The 20998-nt window shown below is 47.5% G+C and overlaps 1 protein-coding gene across 1 annotated transcript in view; it reads left to right on the forward strand.

Moving 5' to 3' along the window:
* The window catches only part of LOC142776718 (uncharacterized), a 394390-nt gene that overhangs the window by 156807 nt on the left and 216585 nt on the right, over positions 1–20998 (forward strand). The gene's annotated exons all lie outside the window — the stretch shown is intronic.

A 20998-nucleotide genomic window follows, 5' to 3' on the forward strand; every position in this document is an offset into this window, starting at 1 on the left:
CCCGCTTGCTCAGTTCCTTCAATAAACCCCCTTTACAATTTGATGTTCTGCACAAGAACATTGGTGAATGGTATTCTGGAGGCGCTGCGTTAGAGTGCCTCAAGCGTGCAGCGGAGGCGAATGAGCGCATCGAGGGACGTTAGACACGAGCACTATCTGGCAGTTATCTTCAAAAACTAAGCGCGCGGCGTGCGTGCCCGTCTCAGAGATGATAACATGTAGAACGCAAGGCGACGGGTAGGTACCACCACTGTGTCGTCTTAGCAAAGCGTTGGAAACACTTGTCTTTTCGTGCAAGCGTTGCATGATCAGCGCAGCGTGATAAACGCTACGATCCTTAGTAGTACTTATGTATGCCTTTTCTAGTTAGAGACACACATCCAGAGTATCGTCGTGTTGTTATGGTGCCTCAGATATGTGCAATAATTGATTTTTAATTGACAATCGCACAAGTATGAACGCCGAATCTTGAGCAATATTGGTGGGCGCTGCGGACGGGGTCGGCCGTTTGGGGTGTCGTCTGATGACGTTCAGAATGCCGTTAAGAGCGGACAAACAGAGAAATGTACAGGCAGGTAATCCAAAATATCTTGCGCCTCAGGTCCACAAGAAAGACTATCGTATTTAAAACTGTTGCGGGGATACTTGGGACCTTACAAGGTTCTCCGACGCATTAGCGAGGTGAAATATGAGGTTGTTTCCGACGGCCCTCAGTATTCAAAGCGCCGAAGACATTCACCAGAAATTGTACATGTGTCTCCATTGAAGCAATACCTTCCATTACCATAGTTTTTTTTCTTCTGTATGAGCCTGCGCCATCGGAGCGATGTCTTTTTTTTTTTGATGGGGGATAATGCCGCGTGTATGTCCCAGTGGCAAGGACAAAGAAACAGGGCGAACACACTTGGTCAGAAGAAGGACTAAGAAGACGGGGTTGCCTTTTCGCAGAGTTTCATAAAGCCTCTTTGTCAGCCACCCTTCGCTTATTGGTCGATCCTGCGTCGTCACAGTATACGTGTTAATAACGGTCCACTTTTTGTACATGCCTTATCTTTGAAATGGAAGAAGCATACAAGTGATGATGATATGTGGGGTTTAATGTCCCAAAACCACTATATGATTATGAGAGACGCCGTAGTGGAGGGCTCCGGAAATTTAGACCACCTGGGGTTCTTTAACGTGCACCCAAATCTGAGCACACGGGCCTACAACATTTCCGCCTCCATCGGAAATGCAGCCGCCGCAGCCGGGATTCGAACCCGCGCCCTGCGGGTCAGCAGCCGAGTACCTTAGCCACTAGACCACCGCGGCGGGGCAGAAGCATACAAGTGTACACAGAAAAATTTTCAGCCTTTATTACATTTTAATAATAGAAAGGCTGTGATACTCAAGCTGTTAGTGCATTTTTCCGGTAAGGGACAGTAGCTCGCTGTAACCTAGTATGTTCGATTGAAACAAACGTCCGTAATGTGATTACTGCATAACCTGGAAAAATATCAACTTGTCTCTTCTGAAGTTTGAGATACAGCGCTGGTGCTAATCGTGTTTTTATAAAGATGCGAAACATGAAGCACAGCTCTACGTTCACTGATGTATGAGCGTTTCACTGCGTATCACATACTTCGTAGAAAATATCGTTATGTTTGGAAGCAAAACACACTTCCCAGACGGCTTCTCAAGTTTGCATGTACCGTTTAGGTTTTCAGCCAAGTGCGAACTATTCGCAATGCCCACAGGCGTGCCATGAAATCCAAGATGGCTGCGAGAGGATGATCAACCCTATGCGGGTTTATACTCGCATAGGAAAAAATAGAAAGCACGCACGTACAAGCCATGCCGCTTTCACTGTATGAACTCTTGATCGTGGAATGTATGTATATCTGACCAAAATACTTTCCCAAATGGTAGCAATTGCTGAATGTTCGCTACCTCATTTCTTGCCGCAGTGCAAAGAGTGGTGGTGTCAGTTGATTGACTGTGCCTCAACGACGCCTCGCGCGATACTTCGCGTTCTACAGAAAGCTGCGTGAACTCGAATTGACGTAGGAACTGACGGCACTCCAAGATAACTAATAGCGAGCTCGCCTGACGTATTTGCCGCGGTAGTGGGCCACCATCGAATAGCGCGCCGTAGCGACTGCACGGGACCAAATGTTTAACGTAGCGACGGTTTGCAAACATATTACGCCGACGTCATAACTTGCGTTGTAAGCACCATGGAGTTGGTTCTTCAATATAACACAAGGATTTAGATTCCCAATATGTAGCGCTTGTGTCACAGCCATGATCAGACCATAACAGTGCGCGATTCCCTTGCGCTAAGATGTTATAGCTTCCATCAGCGCGATCGCAACAAGGATATCGAAACCAATACACGCGTATGCTTTCCTCAACGTTGACATTGTGAAAATTTGTCGAACAACACCGCTCTTCAAACGGCACCGGTTAGGTTCGGGAGAAGTTAGCACAGAGGCATGGACATTAGTCGTAACTGCAGGTTTCATTTCTCTTACCATTTTGCTGCGCTGGTCGAGCGTGTAGGCGGCATGCGGCGCTCAATAATATCCACTGTGATTTGGCGACATGCAATGACAAAAAACTACGCTTTAATTTTGAGCTCGCAGAAGGATAAAATACAATAATTACAATCAACGGCACTTACGAGCGTGAAAAACATTAACGCACGAAGGGACGTGAAGTGTGAAACCCTGCTCGTGAGTTGGCAGCTGATCGTTCATCGTCGCTGTCACTCCCGGGGCGTTCTACGTCCAGAGGAATATCCTCGACGTCAAGATGTTTTTTTAACAACACTGGTGAAAGTAATCTGAAGACTTGTCTCCACCGGACGACTTTGATAACAGCACCAATGCGTCACTCACTACGTTTATCTGGGCGCGAAGAACAAAACTCGCTCGGACACCCAGCAAGAAGAGAATCACTGGCAGTGTGCTGGCATCTATCAATGCACGTTAAAGTCAAGCGACGCAGCGTTGGCCACGATTTGTAAGAAGACATCAGAAAGCCTGCGCTACTTTTCGTGTATACCATAGATGCTATGAGGTTCATGCTCTACAAACGCACTGATGAATGCTATTCGCACGTAAAGCAAAGATAGTTGCGAATGCACAGGTCAGACATTTAACTACCCAACGTTGCTTCAGAGAAAATTTCGCGAAGCTGATATGTGTACTCTGCGAGATATAATCTAAAGCGCAAGTTGCCACGTATTTTCACGAAAACTTCGCGTCTCGCAAGAACGAATCAGATTTATCGCGTCATGGACGGTCTGGTATATTCACTAATAGACAAAACATACAAAGTGATTTGTGTTCATTTCTTGCTAACGCGTTAACACAGGCTAGCACAGCTGAACAATGGAGCGTCTGCCTACTGATTATCCTCGAGAAGACGCCCTGAATTCCGCTAGGTGGCGCGACAGTTTATGAACGTTGCGATAGCAGAAGCTATTCTTGCACGACGGCCCTACTTTCACGATGGGTCCTCGCCATTCCGGTGGCAGTGCTTTGGAGACGTCGAAAAAGCATCCAGCAATGAAAATCAGTGGTTTAACTTCGTGTTTTTTGTATTCTGTACTTTTGCTCCTGTTTTTCGAGTTTTAGGTGATGTGCCTATATATGCCAGCAATATACAGTACGTTTTGTTGAATGTTGGCACTGGTTCCTGTCGTCGTCTTGTCCTGTGCTTGTTCCAGCACTACATATATTTTTTACCCAAAATGCAGACAATACGACTGCCTGTGTGGCTTTACGAGCTTTCATTCTTATACAAGTGCATTTGATGATCAGCAGTTATACTGCAAGTATTTTTCTAACATTCATAACACCTATAATGCTCACCTGTTTGTCCAAGAGAAATTGAATGCTTGATCATCTTAAGATTAGTTTCTGCTTGACCTAATTGTGTAAGAATTGCGTTCTTCTATATATATCACGAACTATATATATCACGAACTGGGCGCATGTGGGTTTTATTGAGGTCAATAAACCAACCAACTATGAAGACTTTTTATCTGTTTGTTTACATGGAATTTAGAATTGCCATCCCATCCGTCAGTTTTATTTGAATTCTTGAAAACAAAAACAGCTTGCAATTAGCTACGCAGTCAAGCATGCCTAAACAATCTAAGCACCAACTAAAATAAAAATGGATCATTTTGCAAGCGGCAGAATTAACTGCGTTAATCATTGCGATCCATTTTATTCCCTTTAAACTCTTTCAAATATTCAACAGACATTCAAGTCCACGGCAGTGGTGTAGTGGTTAGGGTGCTCAGCTGCTCACCTGAAGGTCACGTTTTCGATTTTGGCCACAGCGGTCGCATTTAGATGAACGTGAAATGATAGTGCATGTTAAATGTTAGTGCCCGTTAAAAAACATCGGATGGTCCAAACTTTTGGAGGCATCCACTGCGGCGTCTTTCCTTATCATATCGTGGTTTTGGACACTAAACCCATCATCATCATCATCATTATTATTATTATTATTATTATTATTATTATCATTATTATTATTATTATTATCACAAATACAAAGTCACCAATATCAATAAGTACTTGTTGTACATAGGTCTATAGAGGCGAAAATGCTTTAGGCCAGCTCAGATTTAGGTGCAGGTCAAAGAACCTCAGATGGTCGAAATTTCTAGAGTTCTTCACTACGGCGTCTCTTATAATCATGCGGTGATTTTGGGACGTTAAATCACACATACCAGACAATCATGGTAATAAAAAAGGGCGCTTAACGTTTTGATTACTTCATGCACTCTTGGCGAACAAATATGCAGATAAGCCAGTTTCCCTGGTAAAAAATTTCAGACACGGAGGATTTACTGAGCTAAAAAATTCATCTACCTTCTTCTCACTGATTGGATTTGTGAATTTCTTGGCAGCTATTTTTCTCGCTTATCGGATAGTCTAGTTACTTTCTCTCCTTCTTCCCTCGCTCTCCTTTAAGTCAGTTGCTCATTACCACTGCCATGACGGGTAGGGGGGTGTTTTTGCTTGTTTTATAGAGATACCAATTATAAAAACACTCTCCGCTTGTCGGTGCCTATGTTAGTGACCACTGACATTTACCGTATATGCATACCAATGTGTATATATGAAAATGCGAGAAATTAAACTTGCACAATTCTCTCCCCCGCGAGATAACGCGTGCGTGCACTTATCTCATGGTGGGGAGAATCGTATGCCTTGAGTTTTCACCGGAACGATTCTGTTTATTTACCAGGCGCAGAATAGTCATTGCACTTGCTGCACGGCTCCGTTTGCGAAAAGGATGCGCTTTTTACACAAAGGGAAGTAACAACTTTGACACTTATTCGTGTTCATTGGTGCCTGTGAGTAGGTTTTATGCGTGATTTGTGCGTGAATAACACGGGGCACGATATGATCTGCTTTACATTTTTCGCGTAACATTCTAATTTGTTGCTATCGCATTCAGTACTTTGACTTGCCACATAGCTGTGACTTTTTTGTTTTTCCAATTGACGAGGAAGTCTCTCGTGCATTTCAGTGATCTGGTACAGCAGCTGTGGGGGTCATTATACCTACTGGCATCCGAAATCATGGTGAAATGCCCCCCCCCCCCCCCCACTTTTCTGCCATTCATGTAACGTTTCGCTGAGGTTTGTCGTGGTAGTGTTAAAGAGCTGGTATCGCAGAAATTCCAACGTAGGCGTTAGTGTCGGCGTGGGCGTCATTGGAAGTAAGCAAAAAGTCATCTTGTGCGTGACCGAAGAATCTAGAAATAGATAGATTTATATATTATTATGTGAGGTTTAACGTCCCAGAACCACCATGTGATCATGAGAGACGCCGTAGTGGAGGGCTCCGGAAATTTTGACCACCTGGGTTTCCCTAATGTGCACCCAAATCTGAGCACATGGGCCTACGACATTTCCGCCTCCATCGAAAATGCATCCACCACAGCCAGGATTTGATCCCGCGACCTAGGTTCACATCCAGGCTGCGGCGGCTGCATTTCCGATGGAGGAGGAAATGTGAAGGTCTGTGTGCTGAGATTTGGGTGCATGGTGAGGAACCACAGGTGGTCGAAATTTCCGGAGCCCTCCACTACGGCGTCTCTCATATTCGTATGGTGGTTTTGAGACGTTAAACTCCACACATCACTCAATCCCACGACCTGCGGGTCAGCAGCCGAGTACCTTACCCACTAACCTCCACGGTGGGAAATAGAAACAGGCAGATAAAATAGATAGTAAAAACTTTCCAGTATCAGTGAGAGTTGAGTGCAGAACGTTTCTGTGGCAAGCAGTTGCCTTACCACACAACCTCGCGTCTGCTTGCAAATTCAGTGTAAATAAGTTCCTTGGTTTTAAATGCAGTGAAAATACCTTGTGTTTAGAAACACATACGTCCTATATAAAGGCTTCACAATACAACATTTAATATCACAGTATTATTGCGTGGTACAAACGTACGTCGACATCGAGCGTCAGAGCATGTACTTATGATAAGTACTTAGCGGTTCGAGGTCAGCCAAACACACATCCTTGTGCGTTTCGCTTAAAGAAGCGCTGACATCAAATTGCCAAATTGAGATTTGCCCTTAATTCGATTGCTCGCTGTGCGTAGGTTCTCTTGGTAAAATTTGAATCGCGTCCTCCACGTGGAAGTTATTTTATTTTGACGGCAAACAGTGTACGAGAGCTTAATAGAAAGTGGAGTGCCAGTGCGACATCAACACAAGCGCCATGCATTCGGTGTGATACATTCCACGCATACACGCATACATTCGGTGTGATACATTTCTGAGTGACAATGCGCTAATAGTGATGTCGTCTACAATTCGAGTATTCTTATGCTGATGTCGACTGGCACCGAAGCCTGGAAACACACTCATTACTTATGTCTGATCTTCATCGCAACGCTTTGAATGATTTCGTAAAAACACCAAAATGCAAACCGCTAATAAAATATCGGCTGAAAAAATAGCATGATTCCACGTTTATTCGTCAGTCAGGGCTTCGGAGAACCGTTGTGAGTTGCAGTCGTCTGGTTGAAAAATTGGAAAATGTGCAATAAGAATATCGTGTCATTACGCGTATGTTACACGCCAACACAATCATAAGGTATCGAAATGAAGTAGCGAATAGACAGATATCATCTCTAACAACTAACTTGGAGGTATCTTTGATAGTCAATTTACGTTCATCCATACACTTCTTTGCGTTTACGTAATACCGGGTTACTGCCGTCACCACTATGAAAGACCGGATTGTTGGAGCCACTAGGAGGCGCGAAGAAAAACCTGGCAGTAGGAAATGTATTCATTATTCCGCTGGTGCGCTTCCTTTATACCGTTATTCTATTGACCCCTGGGCGAATACCTGAATGTTGTGCACGCCACACAGCACTATGGCTAATTTAGACGCACGAATGATACATGATTTGTGGCCTAAGCATGTATCCTCGGGCACATTCTCATTGCTGCTTAGAACGACGATCGTTTTGAAATCACTGTTCTGGAAAAAGTCGATCGAAACAAAAGTGATTCGTAACGTCGTGAATAGCGGCTATTCGAAGCTCCAGACCGTCTTATTCGATGTTTGTCGATATTTTGTACGGCGATGATGAAAATGCAGGTTACAAGGCATGACTGAAGTTATGCGTTCATTAGTTGAAATGTTTGTGCAGCAGCATTGACTGACGTCCCTTTTTACCGTGGAGAAGTGCTCAGATGTGGCGTGGTCTGAAAGTGACCGCGAGGTAGCGACCCTGGTAGCGCTCCCATACAGCGTTAAAAATGATAGGAATGCCGGCCATTTTGAACAATATAAGGTTTGAGCGACATAAATCAATTAAAGCGATAGTTATTGGTCCCTCAGTTGCGTTATAGGTCACGAATCGGTACTAGGTGGTCGAGAGCTACTCGTAGACGCAAAAATCTTCACATGTATAAATTTGATGTCAGTGCTTCATTAGGACCACGGAGCGGGTGCATACCAATTTCGAAAACATTGCACGCACATAATAGCTTGTTGTTTAAAGCATTCAGCAAAACATTTACTTGCAAAAGCCATTTTGAACTTTAGTAATTACATTGTAGTATTCCACAATTTAAAGTTGTCGAGTGACGTTGCCCGATAAAAATAAGCACTAAATGGTTGAAGTATGCAATAGGGACCGGGCATCGCTATGGCGTTCCACTTTAAAAGGCGAAGTTCCCGCAATTTACCATCTTCCAGCACACAAGCTCCGGAGTACGTGAGGCGCCTGATACATGCCATGCAAGATTTCGAACTTTCCGCTCAAGTGACGGTTTTTAACCCTGAATAAATTTTACGTTATCCGAATAAGTACAGCGTTCAGTCACCCAATCCTGGGCACATATAGTAACAGTAATGATTGGCAAGCACCTCAACAAGTGTGACTTTTCCCAGACATACTACTTGTGCGGTGCCTTACGCAGTTTTGCTGGGAAAATGGGGGGGGGGGCAGTGCGGGGGAAGCGTTTTAAGGAACAGCCATGATCTTTACGTAGAGACGGTTCTAACACCTCAGGGAATTGTTGACAATACATTACAATGCGCTTACTGAAGTCCTGTCAAAGCCCATCTCGTACTGATGACAACTTGGGAATGTTTTCCTCCCTAAGAACGTTACTGACTTACTAAAAAAAGACTGACAGTCAGCGTGGAACCCACGGAATGAAGCAGCGCATGATGTTCTTGCACTGAACCATGGTGTCGTTAAAAGCGCTAAGGAAACAGAACATGAGGGTTTGCTTCTTGAGGATGTCTAAAGGCTCTTGCAAAGTAGGTCTATATACTATGCGTCGCAAAACGTCCACCAGCCATGTCGTCGCAATCTTCATAGGAAGGAAGGTTTCACTACTTTAAGAGGACTAGGAGGACAGTGTTACATTGCAGTGGGTGTTATAGCAACGTGCAGGTTCTTAGTTAATGGGTGTCCGAGCCGTCGCCCCAGACTCCCACGAGAAGACGAGGCCGTTTGTACGCCACACTTTATACACACGAAAAACGAACACACATAACATGGACAGGCTATTTAAAGAATCCTTCACTGTCTCTGTGAACTATCAAAGTCCTAAATTAACCGTCCCTCCTTTTTAGCATGGACACAAGACATGAGGTCGGTCTCACCGAGGTTCGTTGCTACGTCTTGAGCTGGCTCGCGTTGTCCGCACGGTCAACCAGGCGACTAGTTGATGGGTAGGCTCCGCCCCCGCAGCCACGTCGCAGCTGGACAGATCTGCTGGAGCTCGTGCCCGTAGCCCGACAGCTCCGCGTTGCTCGCACGGTAGACGAGGCGGCAACTTGAAGGGTATACGCACCACCACCGACCACGTACAGGCCGGACACCTCCGCTGGAACTCGTGCCCGTAGCCCGACAGCTCCGCGTTGCTCGCACGGTAGACCAGGTGGACCAGTTGGCGCGGTAGACCAGGCACTACCACCGGCCGCGTCCCGGCCGGACACCTCTGCTGGAACTCGTGCCCGTAGCCCGACAGCTCCGCGTGTCCTCAAGCACAGGATGCCTTGAAGCCGCAGCACGTCAGCGACGCACGGCCGTGGCAGGTAGAACGTGGCAGGTAGGCCGGGCTCGACTGTTACTAGGCTCGGGTCCGGAACCCAACGGCCGAGTCGAGAGCCCCGTCTTCCTCGTTCCTTCTCGTACCTTCGCCGCCACGCTACTCAGCGCTCGTGCTACCTTCGTCGTTGTCTGCTTCGAGCGCGCACTTTGTATGGCGCGCACTTTGAATGGCGCGCACTTTGAAGCTTCGCGCACGACACATATCACAAAAGCCCCCCCTTAAATGAGTTTTTCCTTTCTTTTTTTAAAAAAAAAAAAAAAAAAACTGCTGACACGTGCGCGGTCTGTAAACCCCTTCACTGTATATGTCCTCTGTATAGTTCACATGTCGAGGTCCAATATTTACTAAATACACAAGAACACCGTTAAATACACTGACATACTTTGAGTGTCCAACACCCAATATCACAGTGCATGAAGTCCGAACTCTTGGCTCACAATCTACTCATGAAGTCCGCTAAGTTTGATCTGGCTTCTTAATTAGCACCAAGGGGGAATTGTATGGCGAATTGGATCGCTCAATCACCCCGAGCTTGAGCATATCTCGAACTTCCTTTTCAACCACTTCTTTCATCGCCAGTGGTAGTGGGTACTGCGGAGTGCAAATCGGATCCGGTGTTGTCAGTCGAAGCGGGCATTCCAGCAAATTGGTCTTTCCTGGCATTTCGGAAAACACATCTTGGTATTTGGTCAGAATCCGCTGGAGCTCAGCAGCTTCCTCTTCAGCCAGCCCTTCACCTATATTAATTGTCTCCACCCCAGTCCCTTGGTCAATAGTGTAAACTGGTATAGGTGAATCTGCCTCCTCTTCTTCCATCACTACGAATGACGCTGTTTGTGTAAACCTCTCCGGTTCGCGATCCTCGTAACGCTTTAACATGTTGATGTGGAACAACTTGGTGTCACGTCCCAAGTCCAACCAGTAGTCATGACTGCCCTTTTTCCCTGTGACCTTAAAAGGTCCTTTCCATTGCGTGAGTAATTTATTTTCCGTAGTAGGGAGTAGAATAAGGGCCCGGTCGCCTACTTCAAGCTGACGTTTCGTGCTTCGCTGATCATAGTATTGCTTCTGTGATTTTCTTGCTCGTGTCAAGTTCTCATGAGCCAACTGCAGTGTTTTTTCAAGACGATCTCGCAGATCCAATACATATCCGTAAGTTGTCTTCGCCTCGTCGCCGATGTGTTCTCCAATCCATAATTCTTTTAACAAACTAAGTGGTCCTCTGACGTCACGCCCGTAAATAAGTTCGAAGGGAGAAAATCCCGTGCTGGTCTGAGGCACTTCACGATAGGCAAAAAGTAGTGGGGCAAGCAACCGATCCCAGGATCTTGGTTCCTCCTGGCAGAGCTTCCGCAACATCTGTTTTAACGTACCGTTAAATCGTTCCACCAACCCGTTACACATAGGATGGTAAGGTGTAGAACTGAGGTGCTTAATGGCCAGTAACTCGTTGACTTCTTTCATCAGTTCGGAAGTAAAGCAAGATGCTTGATCACATAGAATTTCACGCGGGAATCCTACGCGTGAGAACATCTCCACCAGGCCCTCTGTTACTGTCGCCGAATCGATTGCTGGCAGGGCCACCGCGTCCGGGTAGCGCGTGGCGAAGTCCACCATGGTCAATATGTAGCGGTTTCCGTTTCTCGACACAGGTTTTAAAGGACCGATAATATCGATTGCCACTCGCTCGAAAGGGGTGTCGATCAACGGCATTACGCCCAGAGGCGCCTTGCCCACTTTACCTTTTGGATATGCTCTTTGGCAAATGTCACAGGATCGCACGTATCTCTTTACTTCTTCCTGAACTCCTGGCCAATAGAATGATCCTAGTACTCGGTCAATTGTCCTCTTGATGCCTTGATGGCCCGCCATCAGACTTTCATGAGCTAGCTGCAGTACTTGGCTCCGCAGTTTGCGAGGAACAACTACCTGCTGTACTATCTTGCCGGAGGATAACCGATAATGGCGATATAAAACTCCCTTTTGCATAACAAACGAATATTCTGTCGATCCTCTCCCAAAAAACACCTGCCCAACTTTGTTCCTACAGAGATCTAGGCTCTTGTCCTCCGCCTGCTCAATCTTGAAGATTCGTTGGTTGATATTCAAAGCGGTTGCTTTCACCGAATCCAACGAAGCACTTGAATTCTTGACTACGCTGATCATTGGTCTCCCGTAGCGATCTGCTTTCATCACCCCTAATCTCTCCTTGACGCTTTTAGACTTCGTCTTCCTTTCCGACAGTCCCTCGCTCCACCTGCTATCCGGATCATTGGGATCACGGGATCCTGGCACGTTTCCCACGATGACGTCATACAATGGGGAAGTCATGCATTTAACGATCACCGTGCCAGAAAAATAGGGCGAAAATATCTCCACTTTTGCTTCGGGAACTTTTATTCTGCTCCCATCGGCTAAAAATACTGTCGTCATAGCTCCTGTCAGCACTTCGTCGGGCACGAGGGAACGTCGCACAACCGTCGTGTTACTTCCTGTATCCCGAAGAACAGAGACAGGCTTACCAAATAGGAGACCCTGGAGAACTGGCATCTGATATTTCGTTGCCATTTGTTGCGTGTTTACTGCCCCCGACACATTATTCTCGGGCCCGCCGCCGGATGCGTTATCATTGTCTTTAGAGTTCTCTTCGGACAATATACATGAAGCCTTTTTATACGTGGCGGGTTTCTTGGTGCAAACTTGGGTATCGTGTCCTGCCCTACGACAATGCCCACAGTAAGGTTGCTTCGTCCGAGCGCGACAATCTGAGGCTTTATGGCCGATTTTGTTGCAAACAAAACATTGCACTGAAGTTTTTGAGGTCGTGCTCCCACTTTTCACAGCCATGCCGTTTTCAGCCTTTTCTCGGAAAACAAGCAGGTTAGACTGTCGCTGTGCCTCTAAAAACTGATCTGCCGCTTCAGCCATTTCTTCAAGTTTACGGCAATTCTTTTCACGCAAAAAGAGCGCCACTCGATCATGACACTTACTGATGAACTGTTCAGCTACAATCAGGTCACGAACTGACGCGTATTCTTTGTCTACTTTCGACATTTCCACCCATCGGTCGAAAAAACTCATTAATCGTGCAGCGTACTGCCGGCCGGTTTCTCCCTCTTGAGGCTTACTGTGCCGGAACTTCTCACGGTACCCTTCCGCTGTGAAGCGAAATCGCTGAAATAGAGCCAGTTTCACTTTCTCGTAATCAAGTGCATCTTCAGGGGATAGGCGACCAAACACTTTTAGCGCTTCTCCGCTTAGGCACAAACTCAGAGCCGTGGCCCACTTGTCTCTAGGCCACTCTTGCCCTGTCGCCACATTCTCGAACCTTTTTAAGTACGCATCTAGGTCATCCCGGTTTTCATCAAATCCTGGTATAAAATTATGAGGATTGACGTTGGAAGACACCCTTGATGATCGACCTATGTCTGCCCCGACAGGCTCTCTGGCGGTTTCAGTCTGAGTCAGTTGAAGGCGCAATTGGATCGTCCTTTGGGCCTGCTCCTCGACTTGTAATTGCAACTGCATTTGTTCCTTCTTCGCCTCTCTTTCTGCCGCCCTTTCCTCACGAGCTCGAGCTTCTCGCTCATCAATCCAAAGTTTCAATTCCGCACCTTCCAAACCCATGCGCATGGCTAACGCCATTAAATCTGTCGAGCTCATCTTTTCCTCACTAATCGTCAGCCTGACTCAAGCGATACAAATGGCCTCGTCCTGTCGCGGACGCCAGTGTTACATTGCAGTGGGTGTTATAGCAACGTGCAGGTTCTTAGTTAATGGGTGTCCGAGCCGTCGCCCCAGACTCCCACGAGAAGACGAGGCCGTTTGTACGCCACACTTTATACACACGAAAAACGAACACACATAACATGGACAGGCTATTTAAAGAATCCTTCACTGTCTCTGTGAACTATCAAAGTCCTAAATTAACCGTCCCTCCTTTTTAGCATGGACACAAGACATGAGGTCGGTCTCACCGAGGTTCGTTGCTACGTCTTGAGCTGGCTCGCGTTGTCCGCACGGTCAACCAGGCGACTAGTTGATGGGTAGGCTCCGCCCCCGCAGCCACGTCGCAGCTGGACAGATCTGCTGGAGCTCGTGCCCGTAGCCCGACAGCTCCGCGTTGCTCGCACGGTAGACGAGGCGGCAACTTGAAGGGTATACGCACCACCACCGACCACGTACAGGCCGGACACCTCCGCTGGAACTCGTGCCCGTAGCCCGACAGCTCCGCGTTGCTCGCACGGTAGACCAGGTGGACCAGTTGGCGCGGTAGACCAGGCACTACCACCGGCCGCGTCCCGGCCGGACACCTCTGCTGGAACTCGTGCCCGTAGCCCGACAGCTCCGCGTGTCCTCAAGCACAGGATGCCTTGAAGCCGCAGCACGTCAGCGACGCACGGCCGTGGCAGGTAGAACGTGGCAGGTAGGCCGGGCTCGACTGTTACTAGGCTCGGGTCCGGAACCCAACGGCCGAGTCGAGAGCCCCGTCTTCCTCGTTCCTTCTCGTACCTTCGCCGCCACGCTACTCAGCGCTCGTGCTACCTTCGTCGTTGTCTGCTTCGAGCGCGCACTTTGTATGGCGCGCACTTTGAATGGCGCGCACTTTGAAGCTTCGCGCACGACACATATCACAGACAGCTTCCCATTTCGCTCTTCCTGGATAAGGCCTCTTTCGCCATTGAGAAGAATTTTGCTGTTAACCCCAGCTTCCTCTGCAACGAAGCTAAACGCTCCGCTGTAGCGTTATGCAAAAACTGAACGTGCAGGACCTCACAAAATGTGTGACCTAACTTAAAGGTACTTTCTTAAAGACATTCTTCATGGTTGAAACACATAAGACAGAGATGACTTGTCGATATATTGTAACGGAACCGGGTACCCGACAGCCTTGTGTAAGGTAGTCCTTGTTGAAACATTTGTATCGCGATAGCAGTTATATGGACACCCTTTGTGTGTTTTTTGCCGTCGCCGTCACCGCCTTGTACCATATAAGTACAGGCTGCTTCATTCCTAGAGGAAATCTCGGGAGAGAGGTTCTTCGCAGTACATTACACATGGGCTCACACTGCGCAGGAATCTCGCAGCGGCTACCATCGCGATGCAACTGGCGCTGCAGTCGCGTGTCGGCAGCAGCTCACGCGTGCGCAGATGCGTCAGAGGTGCAGACTTGAACCGCGTTGTCTGCTATGATAGGGCACATGCCGCATTGTCAGCCACCGCACGGATAGCACTAGTGCGGTAACTGGGCCGATAGTCTGCACAAATAATTTTCAGCAAATCTGCACCGCAAGATGGGATACGAAGAATCAAAGAACAACCATCTCGCGCTTGCTTTCTTTCTGCATGTCCCGTCTTGCTGCGCAGTTTGTTCGGGTTTTCCTGTACCATTTCGCCCAACTGACAACACTTGTCTACACTAAATGTTGCGGAAATCCAACTTCAGAAGTTTATTGGGACACTATAAGCAGTATATGACAGCATATCTTGTTTGCTCAATCGAAACATCGTCGAACTGTGAGCGATAATGAATTTTTCTTTATTGTGTGCGTGCCGCAGTAAGTTTCAATGAGGAATACACGATAGCGTGCATGCACCATGCTTGGTCTCTATTTACTTTAGGTAAAACAAAGCATTTAGTGGTGAATGCAGAGTAGCTGAACGCGTTTAACAGAACGAAACAAATGGGAATGCATTCAGGAATGATCAGCATAAAACAAGCACCTGAACATGTTTACTCTCGATGATATTTGATGACAACAGAAAGGACTCGCTGCCGGCACCCAAATGCACTCGTGATGCTTCCTAGGTCATGTCTTCAGCGGTAGCTATGATGGCGCTCATTCTAGACGGCGGTGAATGCATGGTGTCTGTGATAAGTTCCGCCGCAGCATGTCCCGTTTGTTGACGATGGGGTCGTGGTAGCACAAGATTCAGATTGAGCTGAATAACGTAGATTCTCATCTGCCATACGCTGTTTATTTTTTTCTTGTCCAAAAAAAAGATGTGCTGTGTTGTTTGCCAGATTTACTATGTCTTCTATGCTAGAAAAAGAGCTAGTTAAATTTGTTCTGCTTTGTAAAACTGCAATACATTTTGGAGGCAGCTAGCTAGTCTAGTTGTAATAAAATGTTGTCGTAAAGAGGCACGTTCAGGCTCTGTTCTCACCTAAAAGGTTTCTCAATTTGTTCCCATTTGTTTTATCGCGTTAAGGCAGCACATCACCATGACTCTTACTGCGTACTTCTTTTTTTTATTCGAAGTGAACTGAAGGCAACGCACATTGCCTCCTAATTTTCGTTTCTTCCACGTCCCATTTAAGGCGGTGCGCAAATAGGGAAGAAATGCTCATGAACGCACACCACATCATGGCGTTTTGAGAAAGAAAGCAAAATGTGCTGTCACATTCTGCTTGTAGCACTCTTTATCACAAATAAAAGCTAAGAGATTTGCATTGCACAACGCTTAGTGCAAATTATTCGCCTGGTTGCTGCGCTAACGTGATATTCGCACACTGGCCAGCAATACGGCAAGCAAGGCCGCCGTAGCAGACGACGCGGTTCAAAACTACACTCCTGAATCGTCCGCGCACGCGTGAGTTGCTGATGGCGTGTGGTTGCAGCACTGGCCGCATCACGATGCCACGCACCTCAAGTTTGACCCTAAGTGTGAAGCCTAACATACATATATTTATACATGACTGCCACCATTGAAGATAAGTTACAAAAGAATATTTTCCAAGTGCAAGACTGGGGGTTGGAACCAAGGAGATAAAAAAACTTGCTAGAGTGTATTATGTTGCCCAGGAGTGAAGCGGTGCCCAAATAAAACGGTGGCTGTGGCAGCCCTCTTAGTAAAAACTTGATAAATGTTCGGCGTTGGACAAAACATGGAGCGCCTTCTTTGCAGCGTTTAATGGGGCAACTTTCGTGGATCAAATTCTACGTGGTGTGCCTTTGCGTTTCTAGTTTTTCGTAACACGCCTCGAATTTTAGGCCAATTTTAATGAAGCCTAAGTCAACAATACTTGTCTGGATGTGGTATTTCATTGGGACTACTATCTTATTTTATATAATTGCTGTGGCGTATACGCAAACATTGCATTGCTGAGTAACTCGGGGGACGAATTGCAACTCATGATTACGGAGTAAGACAAGGAGAGCAGAAAGGTGGGTCTTAAAATTAATCTGCAGAAAACGAAAGTAATGTACAACAACCTCGGCAAGGAGCAGCGCTTCGAGATAGGTAATAGTGCACTTGAAGTTGTGAAAGACTATGTCTACTTAGGGCAGGTAATAACCGCAGAGCCGAACCACGAGATTGAAGTAACTAAAAGAATAAGAATGGGGTGGAGCACATTCGGCAAGCACTCTCAAATTATGACAGGTAGTTTGCCACTATCTCTCAAGAGGAAGGTATATAACAGCTGTATCTTGCCGGTACTTAGCTACGGAGCAGAAACCTGGAGACTTAAAAAAAGGGTTCAGCTTAAATTGAGGACGACGCAGCGAGCAATGGAAAGAAAAATGGTAGGTGTAACCTTAAGAGACAAGAAGAGAGCAGATTGGATTAGGGAACAAACGGGGGTTAAGGATATCATAGCTGAAATCAAGAAGAAGAAATGGACATGGGCAGGGCATGTAGCGCGTAGACAGGATAACCGCTGGTCATTAAGGGTAACTGACTGGGTTCCCAGAGAAGGGAAGCGGGTTAGGGGGAGACAGAAGGTTAGGTGGGCAGATGAGATTAAGAAGTTTGCGGGTATAAATTGGCAGCAGCAAGCACAGGACCGGGTTAACTGGCGGAACATGGGAGAGGCCTTTGTCCTGCAGTGGACGTAGTCAGGCTGATGATGATACGCAAACAGATAGAAGCCACATGATCTGTGAGCACCAACAAAGAGTAGCATGCTTAGGAGATATTAGGAGGGCGAAAACTTGCTTTACTTGCTTTATTTGCGTGGACGCAAAAACGTAGGATCCTGTCTTTTTTCTTCACTAATAACACATACGACGTCCGCGGACTCTTGGACGGCTGAATGATGTCATCACATAGCATTACGTCGACTTGTTTCTTCACGGCATAGCGTTCGCACGTCAAGACTCGGTAAGGGATTTGTCGAACTGGTCGAGCACTTTCTTCTGTTATGATACGATGTTTCGCGACTGGGGTTCTGCTTTCCATGACGATGGGAAGCAGTCTTTGAATTGTAAGAGAAGGTACTTCAGCTGGTGGTGCATGCACTTGAAAGGCTCGGGTTGACATTGAAATCTGGTGCGGGACCTCGGTATGTCGAATCAACATCGGCAGCCTCGAAGATGAAGAATGAATTGCTGGCCTCCTCGAATATATCGGTGTATATAGTCTACCGTCGTACCACTGTTGATGTGCTTTATTCGTGACTGAAGTTTCTCAGGACCACCTTGGCTTTGCCATCACGCAGCTATGCTACGCATCTTGCGACGCGAATCCCACGGTTTAGAATAAGGTGCTGATCGCTCTTGATGATGCCTTCAAGGTTTTCGTCTTTTTAGGTGCCAACAGAAAGGACGGCACAGTGGCCTGCTTTTCTAGAACATTCAATGCATGATTCCTCGGCGTTGTAGGGGTCGGCAGAGTGTTTTCAGAGGTTAGTATAATTGACGCAGGCCTCATGTTGATGACACGGCCATGTTGATCTAGAAAGTTCATTCCAAGTATCACATCGCTGGAACATATTTGTATGATTACTAAGCTCGCAGGATTAGTCTGGTTATTGATGGTGACGGTAGCTGTGCAGACTCCAGTCGGCGTTATTAAGGGACCTCCAGCAGTCCTAATTTTGCGGCCTTGCCATGCAGTCATCACTCTTTTTCAACTTCTTCGCGAAAAAGCCACTGACGAAGTAATAGTCGGCTCCAGTATCGACGAGACCAGCGACGAGGTGACCGTCAAATATTATGGCGAGGTCGCTTGTTCGTCATCGTGCGTTGAGGTTGGGTCGTGTCGTCGGATCACGACTACGTATGTTTGCTCCGCTGCTTCTACGTTACGTCGTGACGTCTTCTTCAGGCTGCGACGGTTCGACGTCAAGCCCCCTTTCGTCTTGCGGCGGGTGCTTTCGATTTCGTGGCCGCGTCGACGTCACCGGTGGCGGAGGATCGTCGGTAGTTTGTCGTACAGCAACCACACTTCCGTCGATGGCTGCCCTTAGTTTTCCAAGTAATGGCTCGGAGATCGGCCCCGAACAGGGCTGGTGAGTGCGGTGAGGCATAGCGGCCTGGCGACGGCGAAACATAGGGTTGTCGGGGTGCCGACTACGCTCCCGCGAGGTAATCGGCGATTTCATACGGTCGTTCACACCGTTGTGGACACGGCGCGTTGATGTCGAAGCCCCGTATACTCATATGTCGGTACTGGCAACGGGCGGTAGGTGTGCCCAGCCTCACCGCAGTGGTAGCAGAGCGGGTGGTTGTCAGGCGCAGGTCAAACGTTGGTTTTCTCGGTGCGCTGCGCTGGCCCACTGGCGAACGGTAGGACGTCAGTGGTGGTGGTGGCGGCGTTGGCACCTGGCAAGGGAAGTGCGTCTTGGCGTGCGTGTGAAGGAGGGGTGCGACGGCGGGCTGCAGCAGCATAGCTTATGAGTTGCACATGCTGCTCTACAGGCAGAAGAACGCCCAGTGGTTTTTGGATCTCCTCGCGTACGACGACCGCGATGGAGTCCTCGTGAGGCTGTGCTGAAGGAAGCAATTTTCGCAGCTTTTCTTGCACGATCGCTCGAATGGTCTCATGCAAGTCGGTGGTTCCTAGCGCTTGGATGCCACCGTAGCTTGTAGACGAGAAACTACAGTTGTATTGCCACGTGTGCATCTCGAGCGTCTTTTCTCTCGTAGATGCTTCTGAAATGAACTCGGCGACTGTCTTTGGCGGGCTCCTGATCGGCCCGGTAAAACGTTCTTGCTTGACTGCTCGCACGAGCACACGGACCTTCTTCTCGGACATGTCGGAGTCAGCGTGGGGGAAAGATTGATAATATCTTCCGTGAATAGCCCTACGTTTCCATTTGGCATCTGAATACGGGTTTTGAGGAGTGCTGTAGCCTTCTCCATGCGGACCAAACTTGCAAAAGGGGTGAGAAACCTGGCACGAAAAACGTCCCACGTTGTAAGGCTTTGCTCTTGATTCTCGAACCAGGTCCGACCAGCATCTTCTAAGGCAAAATACACATGCCGGAGCGTCTCATCATCGGTCCAGTTATTGAAGGCGGCGACGTGATCAAACCTTTTCATCCAGCTTTCTCGGTCTTCCAGTGGCGAACTGCGGAAAGTTGGCGGCTTTTTGGGTTGCCGGAGCCGGTGTGGTGCAGGTGGTCGCCGTGGTCGACGTTAACGTCTTGGTTTTCTGAGTCTTGTGCGGTAAAAGCCTGTACTCCGGTGGCAGATCTTGTTGCCCGAGGCGAACTCGCTGCTCGTGGCTGGCATCGGTGTCTTCTTCGCGACGTGGGCTGGGTTGACGGCTTGACGGGGGCGTCCGCTACATGGGAGAAGCAGCATCTCCACAAGATGTGACGAGGTCGTGACGTGGCTGAAGGCAGGAGACTGAATGGTCAGATCAAACAGTTTAATTGGGCGAACCTGTTCCCGGTAAACGGAAAGTCCAGTTACAGTAGCACACTTGCTCTCATAGCGGAGAACGCAGCGTCGGCCGTAGATCAACTGACAAGCAGTGAAGCGTGTCAGCATTTATACCCTTGCCATCCCATATCCTAGCGTAAGCGCTAGCGGTGACCTAGGTCCCAGAAAAATTTGTAATGTTCACGAAGTGGGCGTAATCTTTACTAAATGATCTACTACAGCCTTGAAGCTTTTTAAACATTACAGGCGCGGTTTGCGCTGAACGTAGTGTAACGGGGTGATAACGAAGCTTGAGAAAGGAACATGGCAGTATTTAGGTGAACGTTCAAGAAGCCCAGGTTGTCGAAATCTTGGGAGCCTCCTGTTACGGCGTCTCGTAATGATATGGTGGTTTTGGTACGTTTAACTCCAAATAAATATTACTAAGCTGCTTTTTCACTGGTTGAAAGGCGTCAGCAAAGGTCCCTTATATTCCCGTAAGATGATATCGCAAGTTTAAAAGAGACTGGGAATCGGCACAATCTGTCTGTAGTTTTCTTCGTTGCGAATAAGGGGTCAGGCTTAGTACCTCCATTTTTTTTCTGAAAGGGCCAAGTCTGCGTGCATGAATAAACCCACCATTGCGTTTATACCCTTTGCCATTGGCATCGTCTGTGAGAGTGGCGGTCGAGTTTAAACTAGACCTTGAAACAATGAAAACTTTGGGGAGCATCTTCTATCATTAAAAACTGGAACTGGTCCACACTTGCCCTTTCAATGCAATTTGTTCGGCCGTGTGCCGTATT

The sequence above is a fragment of the Rhipicephalus microplus genome, chromosome X, assembly GCF_043290135.1.
Source record: "Rhipicephalus microplus isolate Deutch F79 chromosome X, USDA_Rmic, whole genome shotgun sequence".
In the NCBI taxonomy this organism is placed as follows: Eukaryota; Metazoa; Arthropoda; class Arachnida; order Ixodida; family Ixodidae; genus Rhipicephalus; species Rhipicephalus microplus.